Source organism: Halichoerus grypus, chromosome 2 (assembly GCF_964656455.1).
Source record: "Halichoerus grypus chromosome 2, mHalGry1.hap1.1, whole genome shotgun sequence".
In the NCBI taxonomy this organism is placed as follows: Eukaryota; Metazoa; Chordata; class Mammalia; order Carnivora; family Phocidae; genus Halichoerus; species Halichoerus grypus.
In genome coordinates, this window is record NC_135713.1 from 120,050,867 (window position 1) to 120,072,177 (window position 21,311).

At 43.1% G+C, this 21,311-nt stretch overlaps 1 protein-coding gene across 1 annotated transcript in view; it reads right to left on the reverse strand.

The window, feature by feature from the left end:
* The window catches only part of PAIP2 (poly(A) binding protein interacting protein 2), a 26,232-nt gene extending 5,643 nt beyond the window's left edge, over positions 1–20,589 (reverse strand). Inside the window, exon 1 of the mRNA XM_036088876.2 lies at positions 20,433–20,589. The gene's annotated coding sequence lies outside the window, so the exon portion shown is untranslated. The remainder of the gene's footprint in view (positions 1–20,432) is intronic.
* Between the last annotated feature and the right edge of the window lie 722 nt (positions 20,590–21,311).

The window sequence follows — 21,311 nt, forward strand, 5'->3', positions numbered from 1 at the left end:
TTTTATATTTATTTGAAAGAGAGGAGAGTGAGAGAGCAAGCATGAGGGTAAGGGTAGGGGCAGAGAGAGAGGGAGAGGCAGGCTCTCCACTGAGCAGGGAGCCCGACGCAGGGCTCGATCTCAGGACCCCAGGATCATGACCCAAGCCAAAGGCAGACGCCTAACTGACTGAGCCACCCAGGCGTCCCGAAAACACACTTTTAATAACCTCTTAGTACCTCAGTTCCAAGGTACAGAGGGCTCTGGATCTTTTATTCTTCTTTTAATTTTTTTAGGATTTGAGAGAGAGAGAGAGAGAGGTGGGGGGAGAGGGGGTGAGGGAGAGAAAGAATCTCAAGCAGAATCTTTGCTGAATGTGGAACCTGATGCGGGGCTCAATCTCACAACGCTGAGATCATGACCTGAGCTGAAACCAGGAGTCGGAGGCTTAACCAATTGAGCCACCCTTTTATTATTTCAGGATCTTTTGATTTCATAGCATACTCTCTGTTTGCTTAATCTCTGGGTCCATGTTGAGTTACTCCATGTCTGGATTGGTCCACTGTACAATGAGTGTCAAGCACCTAAACTACGTAACATGCATGCTTTTAAATGATAGTGTCTACAGACTGCTTTAAAAAAATTTTTTATTTGAGAGAGTGTGAGAGAACGATCATGAGCAGGGGGGAGGGGTAGAGGGAGAAGCAGACTCCCCACTGAGCAGGGAGCCAGATGTGGGACACAATCCCAGGACCCTGGGATCATGACCTGAGCCAAAGGCAGACGCTTAACCGACTAAGCTACCCAGGCGCCCCTACAGACTGCCTTTAAAACTGTTTTATTACCTTCATAGTATGTAATAAACATCTTTCCATGAAAAGCAATAACAAGCCCCCACACAGCCACAAACGACTACCGGACTCCAACTAGCTCAAGCACCTAATCTTTTTTTTTTTTAAAGATTTTTTTTATTTGACAGAGAGAGACACAGTGAGAGAGGGAACACAAGCAGGGGGAGTGGGAGAGGGAGAAGCAGGCTCCCCGCTGAGCAGGGAGCCTGATGCGGGGCTCGATCCCAGGACCCTGGGATCATGACCTGAGCCGAAGGCAGACGCTTAACAACTGAGCCACCCAGGCGCCCCGCACCTAATCTCTTCTTTCGTGAGTAAAAGCAGAGCAGTATCTGATACAGTAGTCTGGTTTCTTATACACTACTCAACAGGTAATAACATGATCTAACCCAGCTGATATATTGCTGGCTAAAAATTTGAAGCATAAGGTTCAGATTCTACAATATTCTACTAATTCTTTAAGTATGAAATTGCTAGATTGGGTTTACATATAACAAGAGTCACTTGCACATAAAATCAAATAGCAGTGTGACTGGCGCGAAAGGGAGGAATCAGCATACCTAATAGGATAGTTTTATTATTATTATTATTTTTTAAATATTTTGTTTATTTATTTGATAGAGAGAGAGCACAAGCAGGGGAAGTGGCAGGCAGAGGGAGAAGCAGGCTTCCTGCTGAGCAGGGAGCTCAATGCGGGGCTCGATCCCAGGACCTTGGGATCATGACCTGAGCCGAAGGCAGCCGCCTAACTGACTGAGCCACCCAGGTGCCCCTATTATTTTTTTTTTAAAGATTTTCTTTATTTGACAGAGAGATACAGCGAGAGAGGGAACACAAGCAGGGGAAGTGGGAGAGGGAGAAGCAGGCCTCCTGCCGAGCAGGGAGCCCGATGCGGGGCTCAATCCCATTCATGACCTGAGCCGAAGGCAGATGCTTAATGACTGAGCCACCCATGCACCCTGAGGATAGAGTTTTAAAATCTTTAAGGCCTGCGGCACCTGCATGTCTTAGTCAGTTAAGCATTCGACTCTTGATTTCGGCTCTGGTAATGATCTCAGGGTCCTGATATCGAGCCCCACATCAGTCTCCGTGCTGGGCGTGGAGCCTGCTTAAAGTTCTCTCTCCCCCCTTCTGCTCACCCCCGCCCCCACCCTCTCTCTCTCTAAAACAAAAGCAAAAATAAGTAACAACAAAACAAACTTCAGGCCTTCTTACTCCAAAGTTATCATAATCAAATAAAACACTAAAACTAAAACCTCCTACTACAAATAGTTTTTTCCTTGGGTTTACAGTTCAGGGAGTGCTGCCTCTATGTGTACTGCTGGTCCTTTAGATTTTTTTTTTTTTTTAAGTAGGTTCCAGGGGCACCTGGGTGGCTCAGTTGTTAAGTGTCTGCCTTCGGCTCAGGTCATGGTCCCAGGGTCCTGGGATCGAGCCCCGCATCGGCTCCCTGCTCCGCTGGAAGCCTGCTTCTCCCTCCCCCACTCCCCCTGCTTGTTTTTCTGCTCTCGCTCTCTCTCTGTCAAATAAATAAAATCTTAAAAAAATAAATAAAGTAGGCGCCACGCCCAATGCGGGGCTCGAACTCACAACCCTGAGATCAAGGGTCGCATACTCTACTGAGCCAGCCAGGTGCCCCTCCTTTAGATTCATTTTATGGACTTATCCTTAAGAGTATGTAAGTATAATAAAAACTCATACCATTCATATAATGTGAATTTAGTCTCTCAAGCGAGGAGTGGGGGGAGGTTTCTAGCCTGACACACATATGTATATTCTGAAATACTGAATACTACTTACAATACCATCATGGTAGTGAGATTTTTAGTTAAGAGGTCCTCAACTAGAAATTATTAAGAACTTCTGCCCTAGTTATTATTGTATACATATGAAAGAGAGGCAGAGACAGAGTATGGGTAGAATGAAACATGACTTGGATTAGGAAAAAGAGGCACTATAAAAGCAGACAGGACAGAAAACAGACGATGGTATCCTTGTTATTTTTTATTTATCATTTATCTTGGATGAAATAAAACCCTTTTTTTTGGATAACAAGTTCTGACTAAAGATCAATCAGTTCCTCTGAAGAAAACTACTCATTCTCATATGTCAGGCATTACATTTTAGATGAAACTCAAATATTATGAAAAGCAGGGGTCAATCCTGTTTTACAACTGGATGTAACTTTGTTTACTCTGCATATGAGCTGATCATTATGTTCAAAGACACTGCAATTTATAACAACTTTTGTTATTTTCCCAACATGTATCCTATCCCAACTTACACCCATTAAATCCTCCCTTTCAGAAGACCACAATATTAACAAGTGGCTTACAGCTTCAGTTAAAAAAAAAACAAAAAAACAAAGTTTAGCAGACTATGGGATATTCAATATTTAAATGGAATTGAGTAGGTAAGTAGCAACCACATGTGTGAGACATGTCCATCTACAAACACACCAAATTTGTTTTTAAATAAGCCTCAGTGACTGAAAGTACATCTACATATAAATGAAATCTATTTTTTTGAAGAAAAAAAATTTTCCATACAATATATGAGCACAAGCTTCTATAAACAATGAAAAGTCTGCTTCGGCAAATTCTATAGTTTGAGAATCCCAGGGGACTCCCCTCCTCCTTTGTTTGATGCCAACCAGTAACAAAACCTAACAGAGTTTAGCAAAAAAGGGCTCAATCCCTGTGTTTGACAAGGCTGTAGGTCAGCTTTTTGCTCATTATCACCTCATCAAACAAGCAGTGGCTTTGGTATAGATCCTAGTGAAAAAGTCTCTAAAGGACCGTAAATAAAATTACTTTATCAAGCAATATTTGGGAAACAAATCACAACTGAAACCAAGAATAACGAACTGAAACCTGGACCAGTGTTAGACAACTGAGGGAAGGAACAACTGCTGACCAGATCACATTCCCAGCTACAGCCAGCCAAGTGAAAGCCAGGGGGGTAAGGATCATTTACTTTCAGAACTTTGATGGACCTACAATTATTGAACACAAGGTGTTCTAGTTCTAATGTAAGGCAATGTATCGAATTTTAAATTTTCTTCTATGATTTGTTCTTGACCCTTCTTGGACCACACTCATTATACTTTACCCTCTGTGTGTTACGCTATTTTTAAAAAATTGGGTATAGGATCACCTAGTCAGCTCAGTCCGTGGAGCATATGACTTTTTTTTTTAAAGATTTATTTTAGAGAAAGAAAGAACATGCGTGGGCAAGAGAGCACACGCACAGTGGGGAGGGGCAGAGGGAGAAGGAGAGAGTCTCAAATTCCACTCTAAGCCTGACATGGGGCTCGATCCCATGACCCTGCGATCACAACCTGAGCTGAAACCAAGAGTCAGACACTTAACCGACTGCACCATCCAGGCACCCCAAGTATGTGACTCTTAATTTCAGGGTTGTGAGTTCAAGCCCCATGCTGGGTGTAATGCTTACTTTAAAAAAAAAAAAATTGGGTATATAGTTCAAATACCATAAAATTTATCATTTTAAAGTGCTGGACTGGCATCTATTAAAAACAGTTAAAGGCAAATAAAATAGCCAAAGCCACCTAGGGCAAGGAATAACAGTTGTGACAAACAAAAGACAAAGCAAAAAGCCTGGGAGCAAAGACTGGTGAAGGAAATCCTTTGGGAATAAAAACTTTGAAAAGCTCCTGTATATTCTGGGGAATCTAGAAGGCTACGGGCAGGTTCAGTGCTGGGAGCATGCTCAGAAAAGAGCTGAGAATGCCCTACACTTTCATCTCTGGCTGACCTTCAGGCTATGCATATGTAGGGTGGGCTAAGAAAGACTTGAAAACTGCCTGAGTTTTGAAGGTATGCCTCAACATAAACAGCCCATCTGCAAAGACTGGGAGAGTCTTATAGGTATTTAAGAAAATCTCTTTTAGGGGCGCCTGGGTGGCTCAGTTCATTAAGCGTCTGCCTTTGGCTCAGGTCATGATCCCAGGGTCCTGGAATAGAGCCCTGCATCAGGTTCCCGCCTCAGTGGGGAGTCAGCTTCTCCCTCTGCCTCTCCCCCTGCTTGTGCTCTATCCCTCTCTGTCAAATAAAATCTTAAAACAAAACAACCTCGGGGCGCCTGGGTGGCTCAGTCGTTAGGTGTCTGCCTTCAGCTCGGGTCATGATCCCAGGGTCCTGGGATCGAGCCCCGCATCGGGCTCCCTGCTCGGCGGGAAGCCTGCTTCTCCCTCTCCCACTCTCCCTGCTTGTGTTCCCTCTCTTGCTGTGTCTCTCTCTGTCAAATGAATAAAATCTTTAAAAAAAAAAAACAAAAAACAAAACAACCTCTTAAAGACTTTTTTTAAAGCAATCCCTACACCCAACTTGGGGCTCAAACTCACAACCCCAACATCAAGAGTCATACACTCTACCAACTGAGCCAGACAGGAGCCCCAGAAAATCTTTCTTATTTAAATTTTTAAAAGATTTTAATTTAGGGATGCCTGGGTGGCTCAGTTGCTTGGGCGTCTGCCTTCAACTCAGGTCATTATACTGGGGTCCTGGAATAGAGTCCCGTGTCAGGCTCCTTGCTCTGAGGGAAGCCTGCTTCTCCCTCTGCTTGCTGCTCCCTCTGCCTGCTGCTCTCCCTGCTGTGCTCTTTCTCTCTCTGTCCAATAAATAACATCTTAAAAAAATTTTTTTTATTTATTGGGGAGCCTGGGTGGCTCGGTCGGTTAAGTGTCTGCCTTCGGCTCAGGTCATGATCCCAGAGTCCCAGGATAGATCCCCGCATCGGGCTCCCTGCTCAGAAGGGAGTCTGCTTCTCCCTCTGCCCCTCACCCCCCTGGTGCTCTCTTTCTTTCTCAAATAAAGTCTTAAAAAATTTTTATTTATTTGTGAGAGAGATAGCTAAAAGGGAGCATGAGCAGGGGGCACTGGGAGAAGGAGAAGCAGGCTCCCCGCTGAGGGGCTCAATCCCAGGACCGTGGGATCATGACCTGGGCTGAAGGCAGCTGCTTGACTGAGCCATCCAGGTGTCCCTAAGATTTTATTTATTTGACAGAGAGCGAGAGGGAACAAAGGAGGGGGAGTGGGAGAGGGAGAAGCAGGCTTCCCGCTCATCAGGGAGCCCGATGTGGGCCTTGATCCCAGGACCCTGGAATCATGACTCGAGCCGAAGGCAGATGCTTAATGACTGAACCACCCAGGCACCCCCTTAAGATTTTATTTTTAAGTAATCTCCACATCCAACATAGGGGCTTGAACTCATAACCCCAAGATCAACAGCTGCACACTCCACCAACTGAGCCAGCCAAGTACCCCTGGAAAATCTCTTTTAAATAACTACCTGACCTCTAAGCTAATAGAACAGAGACTTCAATGGCCACACACACACACACACACACACAATTCAAACTCTTACAAAATTAGTTTAGAAAAGTCACTAAACAAACAAACATCAAGCAGAAAGACATCCCTGGGGGGGCGCCTGGGTGGCTCGGTTGGTTGCGCGTCTGCCTTCGGCTCAGGTCGTGGTCCCGGGGTCCTGGAATAGAGCCCCGCACATCAGGCTCCCTGCTCAGTGGGGAGCCTGCTTCTCCCTCTCCCTCTGATCCTTCTCCCCGCTTGTGCTCTCTCTCTCAAGTAAGTAAATAAAATCTTTTTTTTATTTTAAAGATTTTATTTATTTATTTGAGAGAGTGAGAATGAGAGAGAGAGAGAGAGAGCACATGTGAAGGGGAAGGGTCAGAGGGAAAAGCAGACTCCCTGCTCAGTAGGGAGCCCGATGTGGGACTCGATCCCGGGACTCCAGGATCATGACCTGAGCTGAGGGCAGTCGCTGAACCGACTGAGCCACCCAGGCACCCCGTAAATAAAATCTTAAAAAGAAAAGAAAAGAAAAGAAAAGAAAAACAACCCTGGGGAAAGGAGAGAATCTAACTGCCAAAGATGCCATATTATAATATTCAAAATGTCCAGTTTACAAAAAAATTAGGAGGCATGCAAAGAAGAAAATATGACTTATACATAAACTTCCCTGAGGAAGCCTAGACACTAGACTTATTAGACTTTAAATTGGTACAAAAAACGAAAGGAAACCATAAGAATGAGGTCTCATCAGGCTTCCTGCTCAGCAGGGAGCCTGCTTCTCCCTCCCCCCGCCCCACACCCCTACTCGTGCTCTCTCAAATAAATAAAATCTTAAAAAACAAAAAACAAAAACAAATGAGGTCTCATCAAATAGAGAACACTAATACAGAGAAATTATTAAAAAAAAAAAAGAAAGAGGGATGTTTGGATGGCTCAGGCAGTTAAACATCTGCCTTCAGCTCAGTTCATGATCTCAGGGTCCTGGGATCGAGTTCCACATCAGGCTCCTTGCTCAGCAGGGAGCCTGCTTCTGCCCCTACTTGTGCTCGATCCCGCTCTCTCTCTGACAAATAAATAAATAAATAAAATCTTAAAAAAAAAAATTTCTGCAGTTGAAAAGTACAATAATGGATGCCTGACTGGCTCAGTCCGTTAAGCATCTGCCTTCGGCTCAGGTCATGATCCCAGGGTCCTGGGATCAAGTCCCACGTCGAGCTCCCTGCTCCGCGGGGAGCCTGCTTCTCCCTCTGCCTCTGCTTCTCTCTCTCTCTCATGAGAGAGAGAATAAATAAATTCTTTAAAAAAAAAGTACAATAACTGAAATGGAAAATTTACTAGATGGATTACAACAGATCTCATCAAGGAGAAAAAAATCAGCAAACTTGAAGATAAGTCAACTGAGATTACTGAGCCTGAGGCAAAAAATAAAGCAATGAGGAAAAATGAATAGAACCTTCATAGAGACCAGTGGGGACCATCCAACGTACCAACATGAGACTCTCAAAAGGAAAAGACAAGGAGCCAGAAAGAATATTTTAAGAATTAACGGCCCCTTGGGGTGCTTGGTTGGCTCAGTTGCTGATCTCAGGATTGTGGATTCAAGCTACACGCTGGTTGTAGAAACTGCTTAAAAATAAAATTGTAGGGGCACCTGGGTGACTCAATCTGTTAAGCATCTCTTGGTTTCAGCTTAGGTCGTGACCTCGAGGTTGTTGGATGGAGCCCTGCACTGGGTTCCTCGCTGAGCACGGAGTCCACTTCAGATTCTCTACCCCCCTCTCTCAAATAAATAAATAAAATCCTTAAAAAATTAAAATAAAATCTTAAAAAAAAACCAAACCAATAGCTCCAAACTCCTCAAACTTGATGAAATCCATGTTACTCCACATATCCAAGAAGCTCAACAAACTCTAAGATAAACTCAAAGTGATCCACATCAAGACACATTATAATCAAATTACTGAAAGACAAAGAGAAGACAGATAATCTCTAAAACAAGTGACCCTACATACAAGGGATCCTCAAAATAAGATTAACAGTTGATTTCACATCAGATACCATAGGGGTCAGAAAACATATTCGAAGTGCTGAAAGAAAAAAACAAAACAAAACTATTTTTCAAAAATTGAGCAGAGGGACGCCTAGGTGGCTTAGTCTGTTAAGTGTCTGCCTTTAGCTGAGGTCATGATCCCGGGGTCCTGGGATGGGGTCCTGGGATTGAGTCCTGCTTAGGCTCCTTGCTCAGTGGGAAGCCTGCTTCTCCCTCTGACTGCCACTCCCCCTGCTTGTGCTCTCTGACAAATAAATAAATTCTTAAAAAAAAAATTAAGGAGAGGGGCACATGGGTGGCTCAGATGGTTAAGCGTCTGCCTTCGGTTCAGGTCATGATCCCAGGGTCCTGGGATGGAGCCCCGCATCGGGCTCCCTGCTTGGCGGGGAGCCTGCTTCTCCCTCTCCCTCTACAGTTCTCCCTGCTTGTGCTCTCTCACTCTATCAAATAAATAAATAAAATCTTTAAAAAAAAAAATTAACGAGAAATTAAGACATTCCCAGATAAATAAAAAAATGAGAGGGGCACCTGGGTGGCTCAGTGGGTTAAGTGTCTGCATTCAGCTCAGGTCATGATGTCAGGGTGCTGGGATCCAGTCCCCTGTGGGCTCCCTGCTCAGCAGGGAGTCTGCTTCTCCCTCTCCCTTTGCCCCCAACCCCCACTACCTGCTCAGGCTCGTGTTCTCTCAAATAATCTTAAAAAAAAAAAGAGAACAAGAGAGAGCGCATGCACGCGCATCACCAGTAGACCTATCCTATAAGAAAAGCTAAAGTGAGTCCTTCAGGCTGAAACAAGGACACTACACATTTAACTTGAATCCAAGGTAACTACACAAATTCGGAAATCAGTAATAATGTACTTTTGGCTCTTAACTCCTTTTTCTTTATGTGATTTAAAAGACAAATACAGGCGCCTGGGTGGCTCAGTCATTAAGTGTCTGCCTTCAGCTCAGGTCATGATCCCAGGGTCCTGGGATCGAGCCCCACATTGGGCTCCCTGCTTGGCGGGGAGCCTGCTTCTCCCTCTCCCACTCCCCCTGCTCGTGTTCCTGCTCTATCTGTCAAATAAATAAAATCTTTTTTAAAAAAGATAAATAAATAAATAAAATAAAACTGGCAGAAATAGGGCACCTAGCTCCTCAATCAATGGAGCATGAGACTCTCAATCTCGGGGTCATAAATTTAAGCCCCACTTTGGGTGCAGAGATTAAACATAAAATCTTAGGTGTGCCTAGGTGGCTTAGTCGGTTAAGCATCAGACTCTTGGTTTCAGCTCAGGTCATGATTTCATGGAGCCCCAGGCTCAGCAGGAAGTATGCTTGAAGATCTCTCCCTCTGCTCCTCCTCTCACAAGTGCACTGTAGCTCTCTCTCAAATAAATAAATGAATCTTAGTAAAATCTTAAAAACAAAACTGGCAGAAATGAACTGAGAAAGCCAGTCATTTCCCCCAATTAATGTTCACTACTTGCTTCAAAGCATGATTATGCTATAAAATCCTCAAATTATCAGAAAATGATTCAAAAATTATTTTCAAAAAAATTAAAATTTTCATCCTTAATCTCATGCAAAAATTTATTTTATTATTATTTTTTAAGTAGGCTCCATGCCCAACATGAGGCTTGAACTCAGGACCCTGAGATTAAGAGTCATGTGCTCTACCAACTGAGCCAGCCAAATGCCCCTCATGCAAACAATTTTTTTTTTAAGATTTTATTTATCTATTTGACAGAGAGCAAGAGAGCACAAACAGGGGGAGCGACAGAGGAAGAAGGAGAAGCAGGGTCCTCACTGAGCAGGGGGCCTGATGTGGGGCTCTATCCCAGGACCCTGGGATCATGACCTGAGCCAAAGGCAGACACTTATTTGACTGATCAAACAATTTTCAAAGTAATATACTCAGGTGTCTGGTTGGCTCAGTCGGTTAAGTGGCTAACTCTTGGTTTTGGCTCAGGTCCTGATCCATGCTCAGCAGGGAGTCTGCTTAAGGATTCTCTCTCCCTCTGCCCTTCCCCCTGCTCACCCTCTCTCTCTCTCTAAATCTTAAAAAAAAAAAAAAAAAAGAAAAAAGAATATAGTAATACTAACTCAGAACAAGTAGTTTAATATATCTAGAAATTGTTAAAATATTTGTAGTAAAATTTCCCTAAATGAAAACCAGCAAATAGTAAAAACAGTAATGTATCACCTTATACTTGCTTTGTTTTCAATCATTTAAAAATTTTTAGATAGGTGTTTGTACACAGGAAATTTTGTTGGAAAAGGAAGCATCGAAGTGAAAGAAATGTATATACAAATCACACACTACTTAGAGAAGAAGTAAATACAAGTTAGATATACAAAACAGGCCTAACACCAGATGCCTGGGTGGCTCGGTCCATTAAGTGTCCAACTCTTTATCTCAGCTCAGGTCTTGATCTCAGGGTCTTGAGTTCAAGCCTTGTGTTGAGCTCCACACTGGGTGTGGAACCTACTTAAAAAAAAGAAAAAAACCCAAAAAACAAAAAACCCAGGTCTCACATATATACATTTTTTCCTCTCCATCTCCATTCCTACCCAGAGGTAATCAGTGTTAAGAGCTTAGTGTGTATCCTTTCATATTTTTTTTTTTAAGATTTTATTTATTTATTTGACAGAGAGACAGACAGTGAGAGAAGGAACACAAGCAGGGGGAATGGGAGAGGGAGAAGCAGGCTTCCCGCGGAGTCGGGAGCCCAACGCAGGGTTCGATCCCAGGACCCTGGTATCATGACCTGAGCCGAAGGCAGATGCTTAATGACTGAGCCACCCAGGCGCCCCCCTTTCATATTTTTTTTGCTTATAGAAACACACAAAGAGAATTTTTGTATTTTAATAGAATCATACTAAATAAATTACGTTGAAGATCCATACTAGTCAACATGTACAGGTATATCTCACTTTTTAACGGATGCAGCACCACCAGGTACTCAACTACTTCCCCCTCCGATGCACATCTACATTCCCAGTTTTTTTTGGTTACAATCCTGCTTTGATCACCATTGCACACATATCCTTCCTTTTCTATGTATGCTATCTGTGTTCTACATTTTCTTAAGTGGGAATAACTGAAGTCAAAAGCCAAAGGCCATGTGCATTTGTAACTTTTTTTTTTTTTTTTAAGATTTTTTTTTATTTATTTATTTGACAGAGAGAGAGACAGTGAGAGAGGGAACACAAGCAGGGGGAGTGGGAGAGGGAGAAGCAGGCTTCCCGCTGAGCAGGGAGCCCGATGCGGGGCTCGATCCCAGGACCCTGAGACCATGACCTGAGCCGAAGGCAGTCGCTTAACCAACTGAGCCACCCAGGCGCCCCTGTGCATTTGTAACTTTAAGACAGATTATTTGGGGTGGGGCGCCTCGGTGGCTCAGTCGTTAAGCGTCTGTCTCCGGCTCAGGTCATGATCCCAGGGTCCTGGGATCGAGCCCCGCATCCGGCTCCCTGCTCCACTGGAGGCCTGCTTCTCCCTCTCCCACTCCCCCTGCTTGTGTTCCCTCTCTCGCTATCTCTCCCTCTGTCAAATAAATAAATAAAAAATCTTTAAAAAAAAAAAAAAAGACAGATTATTTGGGGGAAAAAAACAGATTATTTGCCACAAATGTGGTAATGGACATTCCTGTAATATACTGAGTGCTCTCATTTCTCTATCCTCAACAGTTCTGAACATAACTAATATATTTTAGTTTTGCAAATAGACTCAAGTAGAATCTCACTGTTTTCCTTTATACCTTCTAGGATACGCTTACCTTGCTTAGGAAGTTTTTTCCTACCTTGAGGTTTTATTTTCTGTATTTTCTCTATTGGTACAGTGTCACTTTTTTTTTACGTTTAAATCTTTAATTCACATGAGACTTTAAGTATGATGCTAAGCATCAAATATTATATTTCCCCATATGAATATATCACACATCATTATTTAACCAAAGCTTATTCCCCATGTTTATCATAATTAAATTCCCATTTATACTGTTTCTAGAACACTTATTCTGTAACTGTATAATGTATACTGTTTTATCTTCAACTATTTTGAAAAATTTTAAACCTACAGCAAAGTTTTATAATAGTACAATGAACGCTTTGTACCTTTCATCTACATTCACCAACTTTTAACATTGTGCCATTGTCACTTTCTCTATATAATTTTTTTTTGCTTAGGGGCGCCTGCGTGGCTCTGGTGGATAAAATGTCTGCCTTTGGCTCAGGTCCTGATCCCAGGGTCCTGGAATGGAGCTCCGCACTGGGCTCGCGGCTCAGCATGGAGTCCGCTTCCCCTCTGCCCCTCCCCACACTCAGGCACGCTCTCTCTCTGAAATAAATTAATCTAAAAAATAAAAATTAGGGGCGCCTGGATAGCTCAGGCGTTAAGCATCTGCCTTTGGCTCGGGTCATGATCCCAGGGTCCTGGGATCAAGCCCCGCATCGGGCTCCCTGCTCAGCGGGAAGCCTGCTTCTCCCTCTCCCACTCCCCCTGCTTGTGTTCCCTCTCTCGCTGTGTCTCTCTGTCAGATAAATAAATTTAAAAAAATAAAATAAATAAGATAAATAAATAAAAATTAAAAAGCGTTGGATGACATATTTTAAAAGAAACTTTTAAAAGCACTAAAGTATTCGGGCACCTGGGTGGCTCAGTCAGTTAAGGGTCTGCCTTCAGCTCAGGTCATGATCCCAGGGTCCTGGGATTGAGTCCCGCATCAGGCTCCCTGCTCAGCGAGGAGTCGAGGAGTCGGCTTGTCGCCTTCTCCCTCTCCTGCCTCCCCCTGAGCTCCCACGCACTCTCTCTCTCAAATAAGTAACATCTTAAAAAAAAAGAAAACATTATGCTAAGTTAAAGAAACCCGTCACAAAGCACTACATATTATATGAAAGCTAAGGGATAACAAGGTTTCTAAAACTGATTGTGGTGATAGATATACAACTCTATGACTATCCTAAAAATCACTCTGCTGTGTACTTTAAATGAGATAAATGCAATGAATTCTAGCTCAATAAGAACTATTAAAAAAACAATACTCATTGCCTAGAGGGATAACTAGGGGGCAAGAGATATTTTGTTACATCTTTTGAGTTTTGAATGGATTACCTATTAAAAATTCAACTTCAATAAACAAAACCCCTACTCTAATTCCACTGATTTTTTCTACTTTTTTTTTTTAAAGATTTTATTTATTTATTTGAGACAGAGAGAATGAGAGAGAGAGAGAGAGCACATGAGATGGGGGAGGGTCAGAGGGAGAAGCAGGCTCCCTGCCGAGCAGGGAGCCCGATGCGGGACTCGATCCAGGGACTCCAGGATCATGACCTGAGCCGAAGGCAGTCGCTTAACCAACTGAGCCACCCAGGCGCCCGATTTTTTCTACTTTTTTTTTTTTTTTTTTTAAAGATTTTATTTATTTATTTGACAGAGAGAGAACAAGTAGGCAGAGAGGCAGGCAGAGGGAATGGGAGAAGCAGACTCCCCGCTGAGCGGGGAGCCCGATGCGGGGCTCGATCCCAGGACCCTGGGATCATGACCTGAGCCGAAGGCAGCGGCTTAACCGACTGAGCCACCCAGGTGCCCCTCTACTTTTTAATTAATTTGTTTTTTACACTTTATTTTCCCTCCCCTCCTATCTACTTAATTTCAGCCAACTTGTTCCTGTTTTTCAAGTTGACAAACATGTTCATTTTCAACCTTTCATTTAATAAAAATGGCTTATAAATTTCCCACATATACAGAATTTAGTTCTTACCAGTCTTCGGTAATTACAAATTATTTAATTTATAATGAACCAGAGATTATTTGGAAGAATATTTTTTAAATTTCCAAGTGGTTAAGGTTCTTCTGATTACACTTTGTTAATTTCTGATTTCTAGTTTAATTTCATTATGTTACAAAATACAGCCAGAAAAATCTTCACTTTTTGGGATTTATTGCAGTTTTGTTTGCAGACAATTATGGTTTTTGCAAAATGTCCCTTGGGCCTAAAGAGAAAAATGTGTGATTTCTATTTCTAAGGTACACATACACACACACACAATCTTTTTCTACTTCATCTGTTAAATTCTGAAAGTGGTGTATTCAAGTTCTCTACTATAAAGAGTTAGATTACTTGACCCAGCTCATAGAAATTTATCATTTTTGGGGGACGCATGGGTAGCTCAGTTGGTTAGGTGTCTTGCCTTCAGCTCAGGTCATGATCCCAGAGTCCTGGGATTGAGTCCCCCATAGGGCTCCTTGCTCAGCAGGGAGTCTGCTTCTCCCTCTGTCTGCCCCTCCCTGTTTATATGCGCCCACATATGCTCTAATAATTTTTTAAAAATCTTTTTTTTTTAAAGTAATTATTTTTTTTTAAAAGATTTTATTTATTTATTTGACAGAGAGAGAGCGAGCACAAGTAGGCAGAGTGGCAGGCAGAGGGAGAGGGAGAAGCAGGCTCTCTGCTGAGCAGGGAGCCGGACGCGGGGCTCGATCCCAGGACCCCAGGATCACGACCCGAGCCGAAGGCAGCCGCTTAACCGACTGAGCCACCCAAGCGCCCCTAATTTTTTAAAAATCTTAAAAAATTTATCATTTTTGAAAACTGATGCTTGGTTTTATGTCTTCCATCATAATCTCATGTTTATTTTTCTTACATTCTATTCCTGTACTTTATTTTCCTTTTTTAAAAAAGATTTTATTTTAAATAATCTCTACACCCAACGTGGGGCTCAAACTCAACCCCAAGATCAAGAGTCGCATGCTCTACACCAACTAGGCTAGCCAGGTGCCCCTATTTTCCTATTTTTATTTTTTTTTAAGATTTTATTTATTTGTCAGAGAGAGAGAGAGCACAAGCAAGGGGAGAGGCAGCCAGGGGGAGAAGCAGGCCTCCTGCTGAGCGGGGAGCCAGATGTGGGACTCAATCCCAGGATCCTGGGATCATGACCTGAGCTGAAGGCAGACGCTTAACCGACTGAGCCACTCAGGCGTCCCTATTTTCCTATTTTTAAATAGAGTTTTTAAAATATCGATTTATTTTCCGTGACTTACAAACTACTGAGGAATATCAGTTTTCTCCCCCCAGTCTGAGATATAACTGATATCAGCACTGTAAAGTTTAAGGTGTACAGCATAATAATATGACTTACATCTATCAGGAAATTAGAATAGATTTACATAGATTCCTATTAATTAAAAACATGCTCTATACACCCTCAACCAATTCAAGACATTTAGAATGCTTTTCCTTGGGGCGCCTGGGTGGCTCAGTCAGTCAAGCATCTGCCTTCAGCTCAGGTCATGATCTCAGGGTCCTGGGATTGAGCCCCGCATCCCTCTCCTTCTGCAGCTCCCCCTGCTTGTGCTCTTTTTCTCTGTCAAATAAATAAATAAAATCTTAAAAAAAAAAAAAAAAAAAAAAAGAATGCTTTTCTTTGTTCAGGGTATCCAACCCAATCCCTGCTCACAGACAAGAACCTTTAGAATGATTTTACTTACCCCATTTCCTTCCTCCCACTCCACCTCCCAGGTTTTGTGGAAATAACTTAAGCAGTGTTTGTTTCATACTACTTGGTTTTCTCTCAGGTATAGATTTTTTTTTTTTTTTTTTAAGATTTTATTTATTTGACAGAGAGAGACACAGTGAGAGAGGGAACACAAGCAGGGGGAGTGGGAGAGGGAGAAGCAGGCTTCCCACTGAGCAGGGAGCCTGATGCGGAGCTCGATCCCAGGACCCTGGAACCATGACCTGAGCCGAAGGCAGACGCTTAACGACTGAGCCACTCAGGTGCCCCGTCTCAGGTACAGATTTTTTAGAAGAATTTCTGAACCGAACACTTAAAATTCACATTACTGTCTATTTATATTTTATCAGAGTCATTGCTCATCATTGTTTCTTTTATTCATCATCTTCCCCTAACCTGACATCTTAGTTTTGGCTTAGTAGTTCTTCAAAAGGTTACCCGAAAATATTTATTTCTGAGCCACTGCATGTCTGAAAGTATCTTCTGCTTTCATATTTGAATATTATTATTAAATGAGACAGATTTACACTTGTCCTTTCTATTTTCTGCAAATATTCCAGCTTTCACAGTTTTATTCTTTCTTTTGTAAAGATCCTATTCAGGTGAGAGTCTAATATGAGAGCCTAACACTTAAATTCAGAAATTTCACCAGATTTTGGTTAGGTGAGAGCAGTTTTTTTCCTATTAATGCTGTCTGGTGCTTTCAGTCCACAAGCTCACATATTCAGCTGTTTCTTCCCTTTCAAAATGCCTCTTCCACATAATGGTTTCTATAAAATTTTAAAATATGGGTATCATTTCAGTTTTAGAAACTTTCTCCCCTAGTTTCATCTCTTAAGAATTTTCATTAAAATTCAAGTAGAGGGGTGCCTGGGTGGCTCAGTCTGTTAAGGGCCCAACTCTTAGTTTTGGCTCAGGTCATGATCTCAGGGTCCTGGGATGAGCCCTGTGTCAGGCTCAACACTCAGCAGGGAGTCTGTTGTCCCTCTCCCTCTGCCCCTTCTCATACTCGTGCTCTCTCTCTCAAATAAATAGAATCTTAAAAAAAAAAACTGTAAACACAGTTCTCTCCTTTTTCTTTAAGCTGACTCCACAGACACCTTTTCTTCCTTAACATTATTTGCATACACACATTATTATCATAATCAGTTGTCTCTCCAGCAGTTAGTGAGAGAAGATAAAGAAATTTCTGCTTCAGCTGTTTTCCACTTAAGTTTGTAAGCAGTACTGAATTTTTCATTTTAATGTTTGGCAGTATACATTAATAATTAAAAGCAGGGGCTCTGGAACCCAAGGGCAAGTTTTAACCCCTCCATGTCTCAGGTTCCCCATCTATTAAGTGGATAATAATAATAGTAACTAGGTACAGAGCCTGGTACATGACACTATTACCTATTTTGGTGCTTATTAAACATTTAGAGCAATTAAAGGTTGCTGGAGCAAGGTATAAGGTAAAAAAAAAAATCACATGTTCAAAAACCTGTAGAAGTGAAACAACATCACAGAATGAGGCCTTTAACCCTAATCTCAACTAGATGTAACAAAGGTGATCTGGTGAGAGTAAGGATGGCTCAAGTACTGCCTATCATCACTACTGATAAAAGTTCAAAGCACATCAGAAATATCATCCTTATTTATAAAAACTGATACAAAAAATGAGCAGATGGGGTGCCTGGGTGGCTCAGTCGGTTAAGCATCTGACTTTTGATTTTGGCTCAGGTCATGATCTCAGGGTCATGAGACCCAGCCCTGCGTGGGGCCTGCACTTGTGTGTGGAGCCTGCTTAAGAACCCCTCTTTCTGGGATGCCTGGGTGGCTCAGTCAGTTAAGCGTCTGCCTTTGGCTCAGGTCATGATCCCAGGGTCCTGGGATGGAGCCCCACATCGGGCTCCTTGCTCAGTAGGGAGCCTGCTTCTCCCTCTCTTTCTGCCTGCTGCTCCTCCTGCTTGTGCTCTGTCAAAAAAAAAAAAAAAAAAAAATTTCCCTCTTTCCCTCCTCTCCCCCAACCCCTCCACCTCCCTGCTCTCTCTCTCAAAACAAAAAAGAATCAATAAATGTAAAAATGCAAAAATAAAAGTTAAAAAAAAAATAAGCAGAAGCAATTCAAACCTCTAAACCCACACTATCCAATATGGTGGCCAGTAGCTACATATGGTTTTAAATCTAAGTTAATTAGAATTCAGTAACATAAAAAATTTAGTTCTTTAGTTGCACTTGCCACATTTCAAGTGCTCAATAGACACATGTGCTTTAGTAGTTATCTAACTGGACAACACTGCTCTAAACAAGAAGGAAATTTAGGGTGCCTAGGTGGCTCAGATGGTTAAGCGTCTGCCTTCAGCTCAGGTCATGATCCCAGGGTCCTGGGATCGAGTCCGGCATCGGGCTCTCTGCTCCTTGGAAGCCTGCTTCTCCCTCTGCCTCTCTCTCTGTCTCTCATGAATAAATAAATAAAATCTTAAAAAAAAAATAAAAATAAGGAAATTTAGAAGACAAAAAGGAAAAAAGATTGTTACTATAACCGAACCTTAGGCTGTATCAAACGCAAATTACTAATGCACCTATGCAACAGGGTGGTCCAGATCACAAAGAGATAACTTGGACAACTTTAATCTTGGACTGGGTCCAAATCTACGATATGCCACTAACCACCTAGAGGATCCTGAATATGTCACTAAACCACAAGCAGCACAGTAAAATGGTTAAGAGCACATAATCTCTGGACTACTTGGGTCTGAATTCCAGTTCTTACCAGCTGTGCAACAGTGGACCAGTTAATTCACATCATTACTTGTTATCTTTATTTTACAGTAGTACTTACCACCTAGAGAAGGTGAATATTAAATACTCGTAAAAGCACTCAGAACAATGTCTGGCATTACTAAGTGCTATAGAAATATGTGCCTAATAAAACTCTATTTTCTCAATTTCAAAATGGGCAAGATAAAACTTGCTCTGCCTATTTCATAGATTATAATGAACACGTTTGTAAATTACAAGAATATGTAAAAGCACAAAAGGAAGGGAGCTGAGTCCTTATTTTCTACCTTCTTTCACCTCTCACATTGTCCATGAAATTGCTATGCTAACAGCATTTTGTTTATATTTTCTATTGAAACTGGAGCATCACTCTCTAGAGTCATAAAGGGGTAAACCTGAATAAGGTGTACAGTGCTTACTGAAGGAAAAGCCTACTATAAACTTACTGTTCCAAAGAGGTTAGAGATCATCTACCTCAATTGGAGCTCCTTAACAGCAACATGCAATATATTATAATAAAACCCTCCCAGCTCTCAAGCCTTTAACCATCACAGGAGTTTCCATTGCCTAAAACCCATCCCTTAAAGAAAGAGATAAATAGGCTGTCATTTTTGGAAAGTCACCTATCTTTATTTGTCGTAGACACTTATCCGTGAGAAAAGATTAAGTTTTGTACAAATTCACAATTAACAAGGAGCATAAACAAGGTAATTTGCCCCAAATATCCTTTCACAAACTGGAATCAGAAGCACAAACCAGCAAACACTCGGAATCACATTAAAAATCCTTAGACCCTTTCCTTATTTCCAAACATAGCCTGCAGCGGTTGAAATTTCAAAGGCTATTTTGAAGAAAATGAAGACCAACACCTGCTCAACTGCAATTTGTGAAAAATCATGCCACGAGACTACAATATTAGCCACACACGAAAACGGGAATTTGTCTTCTGTTGAAATAAATGTCAAAAGCTGTCAGCTGTTAGACTTTCTCCCACGGCAAATTAGAAACCAAATTCTTTCTAGAGTTTGAGGTTTCGGTGAGGTGATGGGGCTGCAAAATCAGGGAAAGCAAGACAACAAGAGGAAGCAGAAAAGGCCCCTTTTTGAGTCACCAGAAAATCACACTGCTGGCTGCTTCAACAAATGTTTTGAAAAAACAAACTTCACCACAAGCCACATAATTTTTGTGGTAGTGGGCAGTAAGCACATAGTGGAAGAGAAATTTAAGAGGACCGGAATCCAAGAATATGAACTGGATGGGCCCTTAAAGTTCATCTGGCTCACAACCCTCCCGGAGTAGGAGTCCAGCCCTCCTATCCTGAGCATGGGAAACAATATAACTAAAAATAAAGAGTAAGTGAAGGTGAAGAAACGGGAGAAAGCCGATCAGAAAGGTACTGGCCCGTGGACGGTCGCAGAATGCTCCCCTAGGACGCTCGCCAGCCCACCAGTCCCTCCGCCCCTTTCTCTTCCCCCACCTCAGCTTCGAGAGCAGCGCGCACGCGCAGCAAGTAGGAGCTGCGCGTGGCGACGCGCAGGCGTAAACTGGGGAGAAACAATGAGCTTTGTTGCCGAAGCGGCAGTGGGGGGCAGGGGAAAAGGGTACCAGTGAGGAGGTGAAGAAAGTGTGTGTGGGGGGGCGCACGAGAAAGTGCTATCCCGGCAACCCTCGCGCGCCACTGAAGACCCGGATAGAGTGCTGCGAGATCCAAATCATAAATAATAATGACAATGAGAAAAAAAGCGACGGCCATTTCTCAGAGAAGAAAGAGTCTAAGTCGGTCCCAGCTCATCCCTCGGACGCGACTAAAGGTGCAAGGAATAAAGGAAGCCATACGAGGCTTGGTGGCCAACAACCCGGGGGACCCTCCAGGCCCTTCAACCGTTGCCGAGGTGCTGTCCCTCGACCGCCGGGGTCGCCGCACCCTTCTGGCCGCTCCGCCCGAGGGAACCCCTCACCCAGTGCACGGCAGCGGGGACGGCAGCCAACGAATCCGGTCGGCCTCCGCGGATCTCCACAGGCAGCGCCGCTTCCCCGCTCGACGCGCGCTTCGCCCGCCGCCTCCCTTCTCCAGTCCAAACAAACACCCCAGCCCGGAAGTGACTTCACTTCCGCCGCCGCCGGCTCCGCCCCCTCGTTCTGTCAGCGCTGCTCTCTGAGGCCACTAGAGGGCGCGCGAGAGAAGGCGCGACCCCAAGGTTTTCTTCGTATCCCAGGCTGAACGCGTGTGCGTGCACAACGGCCTCTTCTGCGTGCCTGGCGGACGCGGGGTGTACGGGAAGTCCTGTTGCGTTCTCTCTGGGAAACTGGAGTTAGGCGAGCTTGTGCCCCGACACCCGCCCATCCTTCAAGAATGTTGGCATGCAGTGAGTGGGGGAGCTGGGGGCTGAAGAATACAGATCGCAGCGGTTATCTGAAATAACACCAAACAGGAACGTCTGGATAAGGACAGCGCATTCACACACGCGCATACACACCAAATATGATACAGTGTCACACTAACAGTGACACCCAGTGACATCCAGAGATCCTGACACAGACCCATAATAGGGAAACAACAAACTAAGACAAATTCACATAAGGATATGATCTATACAACTCCCTGAATTCAGACACGTTCAGGCACACACACTTTCAAATTATGAGTATTTGGTTCCTAGGCAGCCTATGGAAGCTTCTTTGTGGGTAAGGGAAGAAATATCCTGCCCAGAGGTAGTATAGAAGGGTGGGACCTCAGGGTCCAAGAGCTTCCTAGTCCATGATCCTAATACACTGCCCCCACACATTACTTTAATCCTTGCAGTCATCATTGGCAAGCCTCAATATATATATTTTAC